The sequence below is a fragment of the Vombatus ursinus genome, unplaced genomic scaffold, assembly GCF_900497805.2.
Source record: "Vombatus ursinus unplaced genomic scaffold, bare-nosed wombat genome assembly UNPS02014793.1, whole genome shotgun sequence".
NCBI classification, from domain to species: Eukaryota; Metazoa; Chordata; class Mammalia; order Diprotodontia; family Vombatidae; genus Vombatus; species Vombatus ursinus.
Genome location: NW_020954571.1, coordinates 10,657,155 through 10,672,643, shown reverse-complemented (window position 1 = coordinate 10,672,643; position 15,489 = coordinate 10,657,155). Strand labels below are relative to the sequence as shown.

General features: G+C 40.5%; 1 long non-coding RNA gene and 1 other non-coding gene across 2 annotated transcripts in view; both read right to left on the bottom strand.

Annotated features, from left to right (window-relative positions):
* Positions 1 to 5,216: 5,216 nt before the first annotated feature.
* Positions 5,217 to 5,318, bottom strand: LOC114048732. Its single transcript, XR_003569797.1, has one exon. It is a non-coding gene; the product is annotated as a U6 spliceosomal RNA (small nuclear RNA).
* Positions 5,319 to 9,410: 4,092 nt separating this feature from the next.
* LOC114048411 overlaps positions 9,411 to 15,489 on the bottom strand; it is a 6,210-nt gene continuing 131 nt past the window's right edge. Inside the window, exons 2-3 of the long non-coding RNA XR_003569756.1 lie at positions 13,581 to 13,681; positions 9,411 to 9,494 (exon numbers count right to left, since the gene is read on the bottom strand). This is a non-coding gene — a long non-coding RNA (uncharacterized LOC114048411). The remainder of the gene's footprint in view (positions 9,495 to 13,580; positions 13,682 to 15,489) is intronic.

Sequence of the window (15,489 nt, the reverse complement as noted above, 5' to 3'; positions counted from 1 at the left end):
ATCTTATTTCTTAATGGAATCAAGGTGTTCAGGGAATATAGCATAATGGTGAATGTGTTAACAGACCTGGGTTATCCTGGCTATGCTGCAAACTGGTTAGGTGATCTCTGAAAATTTATTTCCCTTTTCTTGGGCTCAGTTTTCTCAACTGTTAAATGAGGGAGTCTGATGACAGTCCCTAAGGTATGGCAGTCTATGATTTTGTGAAAGTCTAACCTGAGAATTAGTCTCTGAAAAATGAGTTCCAGAGCCTGAGAGTGAAGACAGGGTCTTAGAATTCTTCTAGTCTAGTCCCCACACCAGGCGTAGTTTGAGGTTTGCTGTTTAGTTTTCAGTTTATATCAGAAGAAATGTACTTTCCTTAACTTGTACCTGCCTGCCTTGGAGGGGGAACGTGAGGATTCCCCTATTTCTGTCCCTGGAGTACCTGGGGCTCCAAGGAGGAAGCAGGCATAACAAATGAATGCCCAGCAGGGAATCGGGGCTATCTTTGGAACATAATATTGTTTAATGGTTAGCTTGAGGCAGTTGGAATCAGAGATTCTTGGCTTCTATTTCCAGTTCTATTTCTGACTTACTGTGAGACCTTGGATAAGCCTCATCCTCCTCTGTGCCTCTAGCCTCCATCTGTATTTCCATCCTCTCTTCTTGTAAGACGTGAGTTAATGTCAGAACACAGTGCAACTAGCACTCCTGAATGATAGTGGTATGTTTACTGACTTCAACCTCTTTTGGGATTAGGCAGCAAGTTACTTCCTTCCCTGGTGACTTATTTTTCCCTCAGTAAAATGGGCATATTATCCCCTTGCCTGATCATCACAAAGATCCCTCTACTTTTGGGTACTTTCCCAGGCCATCATTTCTGCTCTGGCTTGACTTTCTTCTCTTTCCCTTTTCTATTCTTTAGTTAACCAGTTTAAATCTACATTTCCCTCTACTATTGAATTGACTTCCATTTGTCTTATCCTGGCTTCACACTTTGCCAAACCCAAACTGCCATCTGCCTCCTCTGATTCTCCTTGTTTACTGCTGAATAGAGCTGGAGGAAGTCTTGAAACTATACTGATTCAGTCCACTGAAAATTATCTAATATTAACTGGGCCCTCACTACAGCAAGGCAATCCTTTCACTGCTCCCTAATTGATTTTTTATTTCACTTTCCGTAATAGTTGTTTCCTAATATCTTTTCTCTCTTCAAGTCTGTTATGTCCACTTCACAGCTGAGGACCTCTTCTACTCTTCTATGAAAACAGAGCCCTTTCACTGAGCTCCCTCTTCATCCCTTTGACATGGTACCCTATTCTCTCTTCCTTTCCTCGAGTCTCTGATCATGAGGTGGTTCCTTTCTTGGCCAAGACCAGCTCTCTACATGTGCCTTTGATCTTAGTCCCTCCTATGTTATCCAGCAAACTACCCCCACAATTATTCCTTAACTCTTACTTTCACTCTCTCCCTATATACTAGTTCCTTCCCTGATGCTTACAAATGTGCCAAGTCTCTCCCACCCTTAAGAAATCTTCTCTAGATTCTATCTTCAAGCAATCATTCTGAGCTAGACTCCTAGAAAATGCTGGCTTCATTGGTTGCTTCAGTTCCTCTTCTCTTTTCAACTCTTTGCCATATTGCTGTGGTCCTCATCAATCAACTAAAACTGCTTACTCTAAAGTTATCAGTGATCTCTTAACTGCCAAGTCTAATCGCCTTTTCTTAATTTGCAGCTTTCTTGAGCTCTCTCTACAGCATTTTGACCCTATTGACCTTCTGCTCCTGGATACCCCCTCCTCTCTGGGTTTGTGTGACATGTTTTTCTCTTGAATCCCTACCTTTCTGTTATGTCTCCTAGATCACCATCCCTATCCCACCCCCTAAACATGGGTGTGCTGAACGGCTCAGTCCTATGCCTTCTCCTTTTCTCTCTCCACATTATCTTGATAACTTTGTCACTAGACAAGTCCCTTACGTTATAGATAAAGAAACTGAGGCTCATAAAGGGTGAGTGATATGCCCACATAGATTTAATTGTCTCTATACTAAAGACTCTCAGACCTAAACATTCAGCTGTAGTCTCTCTCCTGAGCTCCAGTTCTGTATTATGAACTACTCAACATTTTGAATTGAATGTCTCATAAGACATTTCAAACTGAACATATCCAAAATGGAACAAATTATCTTTCCTCCCAAACCTATTTCTCTTATGAAATGCCCTTTTAAGGGTACCACCATTCTTCTGCTTACCAAGGTTCAAACTCTCAGTCTCTTCCTGGACTCTTCACTCACTCTCATTCACCCCATATCTATCAGCTGCCAAATCTTGTTCCTCCATCCATAAGATCTTTCATTTTTGTCCCCTTTTCGCCACTGACATTGCTACCACCCTACTTCAGGCTCCTATCGCCATTTATCTGGAAATTTAGGATAGCTTCTTGACTAGTCTCTCCCCACTCCAGTCCATCTTCCACACAGCTTTGAGTGAGTTTCCTCAACCTCAGGAACAAACATGTTACTCTCTTATTCATTACTCTAATGGCTCCCTATTTTCTTTAGGATCAAACAAAAACTCCTCTGTTTGGCATTTAAAGCCCTTTACAACCTAGCCTCATCTTATATTTCTAGTCTTATCACATATTATTCCCCTTTTCAGTACTCTGAGGTATCCTTACTTTTCCTTATTCAAGTCCTCCATCTCCCATCTCAGTGTCCTTACAATGGTTGTTCCCTATGTCTGGAATGTAATTCCTCCTGACATCTGCCCCTCAGAATCTCTAGTGTTCTCCAAGGCTCTGCTCATTTGTGAACTTTTACATGAATGAAGACTTCCTGATCCTTTTTTTTTCTTTCAAAAGCTACTGGTACATTTTCCTCAAAATTATTGTGTATCTTCACCTGTCAGATTGGCCAAGATGACAAAACAAGAAAATGATAAATGTTGGAGAAGATGTGGGAAAATTGGAACACTAATGCATTGTTGGTGGAGTTGTGAAATGATCCAGTCATTTTGGTGAGCAATTTGAAACTATGCCCAAAGGGCTATAAAAATGTGCATACCCTTTAACCCAGCAATAGCACTTCTAGGGTTATATCCCAAAGAGATCATACAAATGGGAAAAGGACCCACATGTACAAAAATATTTATAGCAGCTCTTTTTGTGGTGGCAAATAATTGGAAATTGAGAGGATGCCCATCAATTGGGGAATGACTGAACAAGTTGTGGTATATGAAGGTAATGGAATACTGTTGTGCTATAAGAAATGATGAACAGTCTGACTTCAGAAAAACCTGGAAAGACTTGTATGGTCTGATGCTGAGTGAAGTGAGCAGAACCAAGAGAACGTACACAATAACAGCCACGTTGTGCAATGACTAATATTGATAAAACCCTTCCCAGCAATACAAGGATCTAAGACATCTCCAAAGGCCTAGTGATGGAAAATGTTATCCACATCCAAAGAAAAAACTATGGAGTTTGAATGCAGGTTGAAGCATACTATTTGCTAATTTTTTTTTCTTCTGTTGAGTTTTGTTTCCTCTGTCTGGTGGTTCCTCCCATTGGTTCTAATTCTTACTTACAACATCACTAATGTGAAAATATGTTTAATAGGAATGTATATGTACATCCTATATCAGATTGTGTGCTGTCTTGGGGAGGGTAGTGGGGAGGAAGGGGGAGAAAAATCTTAAACTGAAAAGCATATGGAAGTGATTGTTGATAAATCAAAATAAATTAATTAAAAATTATTGTGTATCTTTTTCTTATCTTTATCTTTTATCTCACTTTGATAGATTTGTGAGGGCATAAGCTTTTGATAAGCTTTTTGAAGGCAGGAATTATTTCACTTTTAAGTTAAACAAGATAAAAGAATAAAGATAAAAATAAATAAGATAAAAAACACAGAGTACCTGGTACATAATAGGTGCTTAATAAATATTGATTTATTGATTGATGCAATCATAGACTTTTAGAGCTAGAAGGGACCTTATACAGTGATGGTACATCAGAGATTTAGCCAAAGTCTTATAAAACCTTTGTTATGACAGATAGTGATTGAATACTAGAAGAGGTTCTTTAATTTGAGACCCATTTTAATGCATCGATTCATGAAAGGCCTGAAAGGGTTAATAATAACTATTCTTTGCATTTGTATAGTGCTTTATGTTTTTCAAAACTCTCTCACCCAACATAATCTCATTTGCTAACCAACAATAATTACCAACAAAGTGGATAGGAGCAGGTGGTGTCATCTCCATTTGATTGATGAGGAAACTGAAAACCAGACTTTTCTGAAGTCACAGGAAGAATTCATGACATTTGTTGTTGCTGTTGTTCAGTCACGTCTGACTCTTCATGACCCCTTTTGAGGTTTTCTTGGGAAAGATACTAGAGTGGTTTGCCGTCTCCTTCTCCAGCTCATTTTACAGTTGAGGAAACCAAGGCAAACAGGGTTAAGTGACTTGTCTAGGGTCACACAGCTAGTAAGTGTCTGAGGCCAGATTTGAACTTAGAAAGGTGAGTCTTCCTGATTCTAGGTCAGGCACTCTATTCACTACACTACATATCTGCCCTTTGACATTACTAGGACTAGAACCCAGGTCTCCTATTTCATTTCCATTGCACCATGTTGTCTTCCAAAGCACCTTTCTCTCAGTGAGTAAATTAAGCAAGAGGAGTAACAAATGTCTACCGTATTTTTTTCGTAATTTGGAATCCATATTCTGAGGGGAAGGAGGTATGTGTGTATGTAGATCTTAGGCAGCAGACTCGGAGGCTTCCCGTTATGGGAACAGAAGAACCCTGTTTGGACTGAATGTCCTAGAAGAATATTCTTTCTTGACATAACTTTGGCTGTTTGGGATTTTATCTCATTTGGCACAATTTTTGCTGCTTATAAAACACATACTTTTTTTTAGCTAGAAGGGATGTGTGTATGTGAAATTGAATACATGTGTATATTAATAACCATTTGTTGAGTACCTCTTGTGGCAGATGCTCTCTCTGCCCTTAAGGAGCTTATAATCTAACAGGGAAAGACATGACTCACCTGCATACTAAGCAATCACGACCAGTGTGAGTATGAGGACCTTATTCTTATGGAACAAATCCATGGTTACCATCCACCAAACATTTGTAAAAATAAGAGCTGCTTACATTTCTATATGTAGAATATAGATAGTAAGAGCCAAAAAGGTGTCTTAGACTATTTTATTTTATTTTATTATTAAAAATATGGAGCACTTTAGGAATTTACATGTCATCCTTAAACAGAGGACAGGCTATTCTCAGTATGGTTTCACTTTTAGTATTGTGCTGCCAAAGTGGGCACAGACACCATCTAATTTAGTTTCCTTTTACAGTTGAAGAAGCTGAGGCCTAGGAAAGGGAAGGGACTTGTCCAGGTTACCTGGTTATCTTGTGGCATTATCTACTTTGATTTTTTTTTTTTTGAGTCTTTCTTGTATGGACTTTCCAGGGCTAAAAACAAATCTCTGAGTGTATTAACTTGTTGTCTTTTCCCCCAAACCCTCATTTGGATTCTATGATTTCTATGACAACCCACTTTCACATATCTTGGCATGTTGGAAACCTTGGGGTTATCTTTAACTTTTTCAATTAGCACGGCTCTAGGCAGTGGGGATACAAGTACAAAGACTGAAACAATCTCTACTTGTAAGAAGCTTACGTTCTTTTGGGTTTAGAGATGTCACTATCAGGCATGTGGAAAACTCTGCTGGTTCATAGTGACAAAACTATAGTCTTCCCTTGGTTTTGGGATTCATGCCCTTGTTATTTTGCTGCTGGCTTCAGACTCTGCTAGAAGCTGGAACTGAGACCTTCAGGGTCTTTGGCTGGACACCCTGGAGCTATCATTGCTCCCAAAGTGGTCTGATCCAGCGTAAAGTCTGATTTCTTCTCTCCTGGTTTGAGTTTTACAGGTTCCTGACTTGTGTGTGAGTCTGAGCAACATGCTTCTGGGCTTGTTTCTGGGTTTGTTCCTTGCTTAGTACATAGCTTAGGGCCCTTGACCTCTCTGCATCTTGGAAGGTCACCCCTAATCCCAAATTCCCTCCATAGTCTGCCCTGGACATGTCACCCAGAATTGGGTAGTGAGCAATCAAGCTGCCACTTTAAACTTATTCCTTCGTCCTGAAGAAAGTTAGGTCCCTCTGTGTTGGTTTTGAGACTTCTTGTACAGCCTGTCCTTGCTCTGGATGCTGCAATTGGCTGTTCCTGACTAAATCCTCTCCCTGCAGACCTCTCTGTCTATCTATGTGGACCTGGGCTGGAAAATGATTCACTGTGATTTTTTCTTGGATTTTCTAATCATGATTTTGTTTGGTGCCTTTTCTAGGTTTCTTTGGAAGAACTGTTGGGGGAGGGGAAATTACTGTATTTCTTCTTGCTGTTCTACCATTTTGACTTTCTCTTTCTCCCAATTTTAAAGATGAAGAGACTAAGACACAGAGAAAAGAAATAGTCATTACCAGAAGCATTCCCTTCCTATACCATATCTAGTATCTCCAATGAGGTATAAATACTTTGTTTTCTGTTTTATAACTCCTTTAAAAAATTAATCTGACAAGCACATATGCAGAATTATTAACAGCTTCTCCACCATTTGCCAATTTCTTTTGTAAGGTTCCTTTTAGTTCTGACATTTTATGTTCAGACATTCTATATTCTAACATTCCATTCTGTACTGTAACATGTATGAAGTATGAATTTATAAAGTGGAATTTTCATACCTGTATACCATAGCAAATAAGAAAGAGTTAGTTCCTTTCCTGACTGGAGCCAACCTGAGTTTTGTTAGAGGTAATGTACCATGAGGCTGGAAAGGTTTCTTCCAGTTCAAAAATTCTGTGGTTCCATGTCTTGCCTTGAGGGGTTTATCTCCCAATACTACACATAAGAAGTTATTGGTATATTTTGAACTTAGTGGAGTCCTTTAGAATGTTAATGTTGGTGGAATAGGATCTATTATAGCAGGCTTCTATCACTTGTAATCATTACATTTAGGTGAACTAGAGTGTATAATGAGAGATCACCTAATGGATTCAGAAGGCTTGATGTCCGGAGATCGGAGTTTAGTCTTGGTCCTGTCACTGATTAGCCATGTAACCTTAGCTTCTGATCTTTCCCATGCCACTAGGCAGCTATGTAACCTTGAGTATGTCATTTTACCTTTTGGGGTTCTCAGTTTTCTCATCTGAAAGAGTTGGACTAGATGTTCTTTAAAGGCTTTTCCTGCTCTAATGTTCTACTATGTTCTGAGTTCCTGTCTAGTTCCAACACTATGTGCTCTAAGTTCCTTTGTGGCTCTTACCTTGCACGTTGTAGGGTCCCTTTTGTTTTTTTCTTCTCTTAATAAGAATTTATTTTCTCTCTCCCTCTCACTCCACACCTCTTCTTAATTTGAAAGAAAATGAAAACTTTGTTAACAAATATACATAGCTAAGCAAAACAAATTGTCCATGTCCAAAAATTTATTTTTCATTCTGCTTCTCAAATCCATCATCTCTCTGTCAAGAATAGGTAGCAGTTCCCTAGAATCATGGTGGGTCATTGCATTGATCAGAGTTCTTAAGTCTTTTAAAGTTATTTGTCTTTATAATGTTGTTATTGTATAAATTGTTCTCTTGGTTCTACTCACTTCATTCTGGATCATTTCTTGGAAGTCTTCCCATATATCTCTGAATCCATCCCTTCTGTTATTTCTTACAGCACAATAATATTCTATTACATTTATATGCCATAATTTGTCCAGTTATTACCCAGTTGATGGACTCTCCTTTAATTTACAGTTCTTTGCCACTACCAAAAAAGCTCCTATAAATATTTCTGGACATATAGGTCCTTTTCTTCTCTATTTGATATCTTTGTGGGTATTGATGTGTCAAAGTATATACATAGTTTAATGACCTTTGTTGTCACGGGCGGTTATGTGGTACAGAGAATAAAGCACTGGGCTTAGAATCAGGAAGGCTCACCTTCCTGAGCTCAAAACTGGCCAAAGATATTTATTAGCTGTTTCCCTGGGCAAGTCACTCAACCCTGTTTACCTCAGTTTCCTCATCTGTAAAATGAGCTGGAGAAGGAAATGGCAAACCACTCCAGTATCTTTGCCAAGAAAATCCCAAATGGGATCATGAAGACTTGGTCATGACTGAAATAATTCAACAACAACAAAAATTACTTTTGAAGGATAGCTCCAAATTGCTTTCTGGAATTTCTGGATCAATTCATAACTCCACCAACAGAGCTTGTTTTCCAATAGCCTCTCCAACATTTGCCATTTTTCTTTGTAGGGTTCCTTTTAGTTCTGACATTTTATGTTCTGACATTCTATATTCTAATATTCCATTATGGACTGAAACATCTTTGAAGTATGAGTTTATAAGGTAGAGTTTTCATACCTGTACAGCATGGGAAATAAGAAAGATTTAGTTCCTTTCCTGAATGGAGCCAAAGTGAGTTTTGTCAGAGGTCACGATTGTTGGAGCTAGTTTTCTTAGTTCTGGAGGTCCAACCATGTCATCAGCACTCCCTCCCCCCAACTCCAGTGGCTCCCTATCCCCTCCAAGATCAAATACAAAATCCTTTTTTGGCATTCAAAGCCCTTCATAATCTAGTCCCCACCAACTTTTCCAACCTTCTTACCCCTTAGTTTTCATCACATACTCTCCGATGCAGTTGAACTGGCTTATTTGCTGTTGCAGGAACAAGAGACTCTGAGTGTTTTCTCTAGCTGGAATGCTCTCCCTCCTCATCTCTACTAGCTTCCCTAGATTCCTTTAAATCTCAGATAAAATCACATCTTCTACTGGGGTCCTTTCCCAATCCTTCTTAATTCTAGTGCCTTCACTCTTTAACTGTTTTCTATTTATCCTGTATACCACTTGTTTGTACATATTTGTTTGATGTCTCTTCCATTAGATTTTTTTTTTTTGGTAAGGCAATTGGGGTTAAGTGACTTGCCCAGGGTCACACAGCTAGTAAGTGTCAAGTGTTTGGTCTGAGGCCGGATTTGAACTCAGGTCCTCCTGACTCTAGGGCCGGTGCACTATCCACTATGCTGCCCCGTTTCCCATTTGATCTTAAGCTTCTTTAGGGCAGGGACTATCTTTTGCCTCCTCTGCTGTTCCCAGAGTGTTAAGGCACAGTGATTAGTACATTTTAGGTGCTTAATAAATGTTTATTTGCTGACTGACTTCCTGTCTGAAGCACAGGCACCATTGGGTCCCTAGGTGAGGAAGGGAAATTGGAAGACCTGCCCTTGCTAGTAATATGATTTCCCCTTCTGGGTCTTGCCAAGAAGCTAATAATTAAACACATCAGCACATGGTTCATTGAGAACGGGTGTGGAAAGAGATTCAGGGAAAGTTTCCAGTGGTATTGAAAGCCAGTCTGTGGTCAGGAAAACAACTGCTCCAACTCCAACATAGGCAAGGTGTTCTGGGTTTATTCTCTGTTGACAATTCCCCATCAAATGCTTGGAGCCTGTGAGCCAGAGACAAATGCATCAGTGTGAAGCTTAACTTTGTAATAGAGAGAGCAAGAGGCTCTGATATTCCCTACATCATTTGAGGTAACAGCAGGCATAGCAGTTCTGGTTCGGTGTATCTTCTAGAGGCAAAGGTGTTACTGTTGTTCTTTTTAAACCCAGTGATACTGGCTCTGGAGTTACATAGCCTATATGGGAAAAACTTGCTTTTGTTAGTAAACTAAGCTGATGAGACTCAGAAGGTACTTAGAGAGCCTGCTATGTGTAGTGTCAAGGGGATAATCTTTAGTTAATATTTCTAAAGTGCTTTGAAAATGAAAAACATTACATAAGTGCTGAGGATCTGCATTATTTTTCAGCCCATAGTCTTTCCACAAAAACTACCCTCTCCACCTTCCACCCCTTGAGATCCTTGGGTTGTATCAGGCTGAGTAGCTCTGGAAGTGATGGTCACACATCACATATATATTGTCACCACTAGCAGGAAGCACCCGCTATTTCCACCCACTCCTCTGCCCCATCCTGACTGGGTGAGACCCCCTTTAGGAGTGGAGAAGGTGGTTTGGACTCTTGCTTAGAGGAAAGGACTGGTGAGTTTCTGGTGCTGGGGACACAGTTCTATAATGGGATAGAATGAAAGGAGCATTCAATTGGGAGTCTAGAGTCCTGGATTCTAGTCCTAATTCTGCCGCTTACTACCTATGTGACCTTATGAAAATCAGTTCTTCTCCTTGGGCTTCAGTTTGTAAAATTAGGAAGCAGGGGTACATGAGCCTTAAGGTTTCTTCCAGATTTGAAATTCCATATAGCTATGTACATACAGAATCAGTTAGAAATTGAGATCTGTTTTAATGATAGCTGATGTTTATACAGGGTTTTAATGTCTATAAAGTGCTTTTCATACATTGTCTCATTTGACACACACAATAACTTTGGGAGCTAAGTGCTTCAGGTATTATCCTCATTTTATAGATGAGGAAACTGAGGCTCAAAGAACAAAAATTATTTACTTGCCTATGGTTCCATGGCATACAAGTATGAGAGGTGGATCTTTTAGACTTGGATCTTTTGTAACTCAGGAGTACAGATTTAGAACTGGAAGTCACCTAGTCCAAGCCTCTTACTTTACAGATGAAGAAACTGAGTGAGGCGCAGAGGGTCTATGTGATATGGTCAGACAGGTAGGTAGTTTATGGCAGAGTTAAGATTTGAGGTCTTCTGACTCCAGATCCAGCACTCTTTCCATTACACAGTGCTGGGATTCCACTTCTAACACTTTTCCCTCCAAGCTTACAGGGCTGATAGGAGGAATAATGAGATAACATATGTAAAGTCCTTTGTAAACATTAAAGCACTACATAAAGTCAGCTATTATTATGGGTTTTATTATACCATGCTGCCTTTTTAATTTGAGATGTAAAAGTCTCCTTAAATGCTTTATTCTCTCAAGGAGATGACCCTGAGTTCTGAAAGGCTATACCATGGTGTAGTAAGCTGCTGTAAAGATTTTGTTTTTGGCTGTCTTACAAACTGTGTGTTTGTCAACTGCTGACTTTTCTAAGTCAATGCAGAGAGACTTGGGACCAGTAGGTTGGCCACCAGCTAATCAGTTTTCCAGCTAAGACCACTGGTGAAAGGGCTGGATCAGTGCAATAGCCTCCTGGTTGATCTCTCTGCTTCAACTCTCTCCTCGCTCCAGCCCATCCTACACTCAGTTATCAATGTGATCTTCCTAAAGTTTGACCATCTCACCCCCTATTCAGTAAGCTCCAGTGACTCCCTTTTGCCTTCAGAATCAAATATAAAATCTTCTGTCTGGCTTTGGAAACCCTTCATAACCTGAACTCTTTCTACTTTTCAGTCTTATTAAATTTTACTTCCTTCCATGAACACTAGGATCCAGTGACTCTGGCTTCCTTGCTATTCCTCAAACACCAAAGCTCCATCTCTGGAATCTGAGCATTTCCACTGGCTGTCCCCTATGCCTGGAATGCTCTTTCTTCTTATCTTTGCCGCTTAGCTTCCTTCCCCAGCTTCCTTCAGGTCTCCCCTAAAATTACACCTTTTGCAAGAAGGCTTTCCCTGTCCCCCATAGGGATTATTTCAAATTGTTTGTACACAGTTGTTTTTATGTTGTCTAGCCCATTAGATGGTGAGTTCTTTTGAAGGCAAGCAGGGACCGTTTTGGCCTTTCTTGGTATTCTAGAGCTTAGCACAGTGCCTGACTCACAGTAGTTGTTTAATAAATGCTTGTTGACTGAGAGCTACAGGGATTTGGGCAAAGGGAATACCCATACACATATATGTAGGGGGTCCATTAAAGTACTTTGAGCTCAGTTAGTTGTGTGTGGAGGCTTTACAAATGGACTGACACCCCTTTTCAATTTTCAAAGAATCTTCCCATCTATTATGCTATTTGACTCTTACATCGATTCTTAGGCAGGGCAGTTGGTATTATCCCTATTTTACATGTGAGAAAACACGCTGAGACATTGACTTGCAATTAGAAAGCTAGATAATGGAAAATATCCGTGTTTCCACTGCCTTTCTTCAGGAAGCTTACAATCTAGTCAGGCATTTGAGACAACCGCAGGAGAGCACCGGAGAATACATCTTACAGAATTAAATGCTAGACTACGGACAAGCTGAATTAGTTGTCAGCCGGCATGGGAGTAGTAGGAGGAAGTCGAGACTTGAGTTGCACCTTAAGGGGCAGGTAGGGTATGGACAGTGGCGGGGAGGGGGTGGAGAGAAGAGGGGAGAAAGAGAGGGATGTGATTGATGTGGTACATGGAGAGAGATGGATGACGTGGAGTTCTACCACTTCAGCCTCATCTACTGAACCCTCACCGGGGTTAGGTGCAGGGCACTGGCTGGAAACGCACCCACCCCCGCCCTCTCTCCCGGGGTTGAGTTTGGGAAACAGGAACCGAAGGGTTAAACAGGGTTCCTTCCTTCTGCTGGAGAAAATGAGAGTTTCCAGGGAGGCTAGGCGTTCCGGAATGGGAGGATCCCCAGCTTCAGCCGCACCTCCCGGGGAGGGCTTCAGGAAAAACCTACAATTCTCCACCCGGGAAGGAGGATCATCCCAGCATGCTCTTTTTGGGTCCTGCAGACCTGAATCTGTCCAAGAGCAGAGTATTGTGGGAGTTGTAGTCCAGTCCCCTCTTTCTCTCTCTCCATTTCTTTGCCCAGGGAGGCTAAGGCTTTAGGCAAGCTGTAGGGGAGGAGCCCAAAGTAGCTGCATTAGCAGGATAGGCTGCATCAGGGGGTGGACCGAAGTTTGTTTGTTTGTCTTTTTTTTTTTTTTTTTGTAAGGGTTGGGGAGAGGTAGTAATCTCTTTGTATTAACCCTTCCACAACCCAGGGTGACCCAAGCATTTGGTAGATGACAGATATTCTCTCTGGGATCCTTTAAGGGGTGTGGTTTAGCAGCACGTGGTCGTGCTCTGGGACTTTCCTACCCTGAAGAGGTCTCCTGAGTAGGAGGTAGATTTTTCCAGGGGGCAGGCTCTAAACTCCAGGCTTTTGAGTCCTTAGACTCGATCTGGTGGTTTGGTGAATTTGTCCTATTGAAAGTATAATGCAAGGCTTTCCAGGATAGAATTCTCTGCAGTAAGGAGCAGAATTACACATAGAATCACAGAGCCTTTGAGTCATGAGGTAATTCCTAGCTTAAAGCATCATGGATTTAGAGATTTTAGGAAGAGACATAGAGATAGTGTAGATCATCCTCCTAATTTTACAGATGAGGAAACTGAGGGTGAGGAGGTGAAGTGCCTAGCTGTTCATGTTCAAATTGCTTGTAAGAAGCAGGTCTGGAGTCCCCCAATCCAATTAGGGCTGTAATGACAGTGGGGAAGTGCCCTGTTTGTGGACCCAGATGGAAATCCCCTTCAATGTTCAGGTTCCTTACATTTGTATTTTCGCCAGGAATAGTTATGGGTCCAATTATTACACAATTCATGCATATATTACACTGCTGTGTCTAGCTATCCCAAGGCATGAATCTCTTTCACAATCATTCTCAAGTTGGGATCATTCAACCTCAGTTCAAATACCTCCAGTGACAGGAGACTCACCATCTCATTCCATTTCCAGACCTCCCAGATGAAACAAAGGGACTTGACTTGGCTGCATTTGTAAGAGGTGGGTGCAGAACAGCTGTGGGGCTGAGGGCAGCCTAGGGAAGAAGGGAAGTGTTAAAAATTTTCTAATTAGCCCTAGTGCAAAATCACCTTTTTAACCAGTCCTTTCCTGATTGGAGGTTTCTATATCCAGTGACTGGACAATTAGAGTAGAGGTATATTATAATCACCTTAGATGCTGTAGTTGTCATAAGACTGGGAAAGAGGGAAGGTTTTCTTGAACTTTTTGGTTGTGGCAGAAGCAGAGAGATTCAGTCCAGATGTTAGAGGTTTGGAGGTACAGGGGAGATTAGCCAGATGTGGCATTGGACAGTGGGCCCTGGGGGAAGAGCAGTCTTCAAGGTTCTAAGTTCTCATTTTCCTGCTCTGGAAATTTCGTTGCCTCTTTTTTCCTCCTGTAAAGTTTAAGGCTGGGATTATTTAATTATTTATTTTTTGGGTCATGAAGTTTGCCTTCTAATTCCAAGGGAATTATTCTAGTTACCTATAAAAGGAGAAATATTTAATGTATGCACAATGCTAACATTGCCTTTATTTTTATTTTATATTAAATCTTGATGGATTGATCTCAACAGAATTTCCTATAGGTCAGGAGCTCAAAGGTCTTAAAGACCATTATTATCCTTACCCTCCTTTCTTCAGACTGATCTCTAAAATACTCAAAGTATTTACTGTGTAAGTTGCTTTGAGAAAACACTAGTCAAAGAAAAGTTTTGTGCTTGAATTGTTGATGCTGCTCACAAGAGAGAGGAATTTTGAATATTTTGGAAATTAAAATTAGGGTGTGTTCCTTTTGTAAGAGAAAATGAGAAACCATGACCTGGCCCCCTCTCCCCAGTGTAAATAGAGTGTTTCTCTTATATGATCAGATAGAATCATAGAATGCAGAACTATAGATCAGTCAGTCCAACCCCTGTATTTTGTAGATGGGGAAACTGAAGAGCAAAGAAGTTAAGAACAATATGCTCATACATTTTTTTTTTTTTCTGGAGAGTTGATCGTTGGACATTTACCAGAATATCCCTAGGTTAAGTCACTTGCCCAAGGTCACATAGGCAGAAAGTGTCTCAGTCTGAAATGTAACCCAGGTCCTCTGCCTCCAAATCCAGGAATTGCTACCATTGACCATGCTTTAGATGTAGTAGATTATAAAGCCCTAGAGGCAAGAACTGGTTCATTTTGTATTTTGTATTCTCAGAGCCTAGCTCGTTGGCTATATATACCCAGGAAGCATTTAATGTTTGTTCAGTTAAACGGAAAAAACAAAACAAAACTGTATTTTCAGCTCTGTATACTGCCTACCTACAGTGGAGGATATAACAATTATAACCCCAGATCAGCCAGATTAAAGAGTTTGGATTTGATTTTCTTAGGCAGTAGTGAACCATTGCAGACTCTTTTTAAGGAGTTCTCTTCAGTGAATTTTTGTGCCTCCTTTTCCATTTGGCCAATTCTACTTTAAAGGGCTTGTTTTCTACAGTTAATTTTTGTCCTTCCTTTTTCAAGCTATTGACTCTCTTGCATACCTCTCATTTCTTTTCCCAATTTTTCTTCTACCTCTCTTATTTGACTTTTAAACTCCCTCTTGAGCTCTTCCAAGAAGGCTTTTTGGCCTTGAGACCAGTTTATATTCCCCTCTGAGGTTTCAGATTTGGGTATATTGATGATGTTCTCATCTGAATTTGTGCCTCGATCTTCCCTTTCCCCAAAATAAGAATCTATGGTTATTTTCCATTTCTGCCTTTTGTTTATGGTGTTTGCCTATTTCCTGAGTTTAAAAACGCACACACACACACACACACACACACACACACACACACACACACACACACACACACACACA